We start from the raw sequence: 4,609 nt of genomic DNA, 5'->3' as shown, positions 1-4,609 counted from the left end.
AACTGCCCATGCCCGTTATCTCCAAAAGTGGGTGTGTTTGCTTCTGTTCTGTTTGTTGACTCTTTCATCTTAAACACACATGCTTTTAGGACTTAAGACGTGGTCCAATGCTTTTTATATAAATTTCAGTGACTTTTAAATATCTTCCCTCTGAGCCTGTGCGTTGATTTCTGTCTTTGCTCCGGCTAATGGCGGCACTTGGGATGAACTGCTGAGTCAAACGTTGGGGAAGACGCGGTGGCTGATTGTTTTATGTTCGATCAGTGGTGGTTCCCCTTATCTTTTGGTTGGCCAGTTTGTTTAATTTTACGCATTTTATTAATTTATATTCTTCCCATTTATTCAGCCTAGTAGTTTGAAAGGGTAAGTTTGTAGCCTATGGCTGCAATGGGGGGAGGAGAGGGGGTTGAGATTGAAGGAGGAGGGTGGGAGACTGTGGAATGCTCCAGAAGTAAGGGTAGCCAAAACAGAGATGCATCAACCTGATGTAATAGTGGACAACAAATTGAGGAAAATGGGTGACTTGGAGGAATTTGTAGTTCTGTATAAAATTAGAGATCAGAAGTTAGGGGAAGGAGGATTCAGAGCCCTTAATCCTTTGAAAGTGGCAGCAGCATTAGAGAACCAAATAGGTAAAGGATTCCAGGCCAAAATGTTGTATAATGGATTGCTGAAAATTAGTTGCAAAGATGTTGACCAATATAGCAGTGCCAAAACGGTGGGAAAATTGGTTGTGAAAGTGGAGTGTATTACTCTGAAAGAAAGGAATGGAGTTGAGGGGTTAGCGTATGGTATTTGGTCTGGCATGACTGAAAAGGAAATTTTGGACAATATTAAAGGTGGTCGAGTGATTGAAGCCAATCGAGAGAAGGAGGTGATTGGGATTCTCCTGTCCTATTGGTTTTTGCAGGTGACGTTCTTCCAACTAGAGTCAATCTTGGGAGCATGTCTTATCAAGTTAGAGAATATATTAGACTCTCCTTTGCGCTGTTATAATTGCCAGCGATTTGGACACGTTGCTGGTTTATGTCGAGGTAAAAGAAGATGTGTGAAATGTGGAGAGGATCACGATATTAAAGCGTGTAAGGCAGCGGCAACGAAATGCAGTAACTGAGGAGGGGAACTATGTAGCGGCGTTCAGAGGATGTGAGTATTTTGTCAAGGTGAAACAGATTCAGGTTGTTAGTAACCAACAAAAAGTATCATATGCTGAGGCAGTAAAGAAAGTTGATAGAGAGCAAAGGATAAGTAAAGATTGGAACGATGGGGAGTCAGCACTTACCGTGTTCTCCAGTTATGGTTCCTTCAGACATGTTGTGGATGACTAAAGAGTTTTTTTGGCATTTGTTGTTGAAGTACTGGTTGGGGTTAAAACTACAACCAAGAGGTTGGATATGATAAAAGTAGTCGTTGGAACTGCAGAGAGATTCCTTGTTTTGAAACAGTTTTTACTGGGAATACTACATGAGTATGTGACATCCAAGGCTTTCTCATGGCCCCTTCTGGCTCTCCTAATTTCTTTCTCCTTCTTGCTAGCCTTATAATCTTCTAGATCTCTATCATTACCTAATTTTTTGAACCTTTTGTAAGCTCTTCTTTTCATCTTGACTAGATTTACAACAGCCTTTGTACACCACGATTCCAGTATCCTACTAACCTTTCCCTGTCTTATTGGAACGTATCTACACAGAACCCCCGCAAGTATCCCTGAACATTTGCCACATTTCTTCCATACATTCCCCTGAGAACATCTGTTTCCAGTGCACACATACAACAAGCTGGAGGAACTCTGCAGGTTGGGCAGCATCCGTGGAAACGAGCAGTCAACGTTTTGGGCCGAGACCCTTCGTCAGGACTGAAGATGGAGGGGGCAGGGGCCCTATAAAGAAGGTGGGGGGAGGGCGGGAAGGAGAAGGCTGGTAGTTGCCAGGTGAAAATCTGTTTCCAATGTATGCTTCCAAGTTCCTGCCTGATAGCCTTATATTTCCTCTAACTCCAATTAAATGATTCGCTAACTTGTCTGTTCCTATCCCTCTCCAATGCTATGGTAAAGGAGAGAGAAAAGTGATCACTATCTCCAAAATGCTCTCCTACTGAGAGACCTGACATCTGACCAGGTTCACTTCCCAATAGCAGATCAAGTACAGCCTCTCCTCTTGTAGGCTTATCTACACTCATATTGTGTCAAGAAATCTTCCTGAACACACCTACCAAACTCCACCCCATCTAAACCCCTCACTCTAGGGAGATGCCAATCAGTATTTGGGAAATTAAAATTTCCCACCACGACAACCCTGTTATTAGTACCCCTTCCCAGAATCTGTCTCCCTATCTTGATCCTTGAAGCACCTGTTACCATTGGATGGTCTATAAAACACACCCAGTAGAGTTATTGACCCCTTCCTATTCCTAACTTCCACCCACAGAGACTCTGTAGACAACACCTCCGTGACTTCCTCCTTTTCTGCAGCCGTGACACTATCTCTGATCAACAGTGCCATGCCCCCACCTCTTTTGCCTTCCTCCCTGTCCTTCCTCAAATATCTAAAGCCTGGCACTTGAAGTAGCCATTCCTACCTCTGCACCATCCAAATCTCTGTAATGGCCACAACATCATAGCAACAAGTGCTGATCCACGCTCTAAGCTCATCCACTTCATTGGTAATAGTCCTTGCATTAAAATAAACACATCTCAAACCATCGGTCTGAGTGCGCCCCTTCTCTATCACCTGCCTATCCTCCCTTTCGCACAATTCAGTCTGGTGATTTTATGTATTTGTATAAAGAAAAAGATTGGAAGTCAATGAACTAGCTTTTCAATTGAAGCAAGAGGCTGTGAGTGGAAGACTGAAGGCATCGTGGAGAGAAGATCGTTTTTCTTTTCTTTACGAGCTCGGGGAAAAGAGGCTAGACTACGCAGACGCGTGGTGTCACGCGCCAAGGTTTGAAAGAAAGACCGCCATATACAGCGGCCATTGTTGGAGTAGACTGAGTCGGAGTGGGACGGCCTTGGCTCAATCAGGATTCGGTGAGAAACAGGCAGAGGCGGGGGTAGGTTCTGTTTTCTTCTTAATTTTTGTTCAGACTAGAGAATATGCCAGGCAGGATGTTGGAATGCTCCTCTTGCAGGATGTGGAGGGTCAGGGAGACCTCCAGTGTCCCTGACAACGATACCTGCAAGGTGCATCCAGCGGCTGCTCCTAATTACCACGTTAGGGAACTGGAGCAGGAGTTGGATGACCTCCGGATCATTCGGGAGAATGAGCAGTTTATAGATAGTAGCTTCCGAGAGGTAGTTACACATAAGAAACAGGGCACAGGTAATTGGGTTACAGTCAGGAGAGGGAAGGGGAAAGGGCAAATAGTGCAGGGTTCCCCTGTGGCCATTCCCCTCCAAAACAGGTATACTGATTTGGATACTGTTGGGGGAGAGGGTAATGGCTTACCTGGGACAAGCTGCGGCAGCCGGATCTCTGGCACTGCATCTGGTTCTGCAGTGCAGAAGGGAGGGAGGAAGAAGAGGAGAGTGGTAGTGATAGGGGACTTCATAGTCAGGGGTACAGATAGGAGATTCTGTGGTCGTGACAGAGACTCCCGGATGGTTTGTTGCCTCCTGGGTGCCAGGGTCAGGGATGTCGCTGATCGCGTGCACAGCATGCTGAGGTGGGAGGGTGATCAGCCAGGTGTCCTGGTACACATCGGTACCAATGACATAGGTAGAAAGAGTTAGGAGGTCCTGAAGAGTGAGTACAGAGAGCTTGGTAGGATGTTGAAAAACAGGACCTCGAGGGTAGTAATCTCCGGATTGCTGCCTGTGCCACATGCCAGTGAGGGTAAGAGTAGGATGCTCTGGCAGATGAACACGTGGCTGAGAAACTGGTGTAGGGGGCAGGGTTTCAGATTTCTAGATCATTGGGACCTCTTCTGGGTCAGGTGGGACCAGTACAAGAAGGACGGGTTACACCTGAACTACAAGGGGACCAATATACTTGCAAGGAGGTTTGCAAGTGTTATTGGGGAGGGTTTAAACTAGATTTGCAAGGGGATGGGAGCCAGAGTGCCAGAGTAGGTAGTGGAACGGGGGTAAAAATAAATGATGTTAGTAGTTCATGTAAAGTCACAAATAGTAAGGTTGTGTGTGTTGTTTGTATGTTCCTGTCAGGGTTAAAGGCAAATTGAATAAGAATAAGGAACCTTGGTTCTCAAGGGATGTTGGAACTCTGATAAAGAAGAAGAGAGAGATGTATAACATGTGTAGGCAACAGGGAGGAAATAAGATGCTTGAGGAGTATAAAAAGAGTAAAAAAATACTTAAGAAAGAAATCAGGAGGGCTAAAAGAAGACATGAGTTTGCTTTGGAAGTCAGGGTGAAGGATAATCCTAAGAGCTTCTACAGGTATGTTAAGAGCAAAAGGATAGTAAGGGATAAAATTGGTCCTCTTGAAGATCAAAGTGGTCGGCTATGTATAGAACCAAAAGAAATGGGAGAGATATTAAATGGGTTTTTTGCATCTGTATTTACTAAGGAAACTGGAATGGAGTCTATGGAAACAAGGCAAACAAGTAGGGTGGTCATGGAACTTATACAGATTAAAGAGGAGGAGGTGCT

The sequence above is a fragment of the Hemitrygon akajei genome, chromosome 32 (assembly GCF_048418815.1).
Source record: "Hemitrygon akajei chromosome 32, sHemAka1.3, whole genome shotgun sequence".
NCBI lineage: Eukaryota > Metazoa > Chordata > Chondrichthyes > Myliobatiformes > Dasyatidae > Hemitrygon > Hemitrygon akajei.
This window is presented reverse-complemented; position numbering follows the sequence as displayed.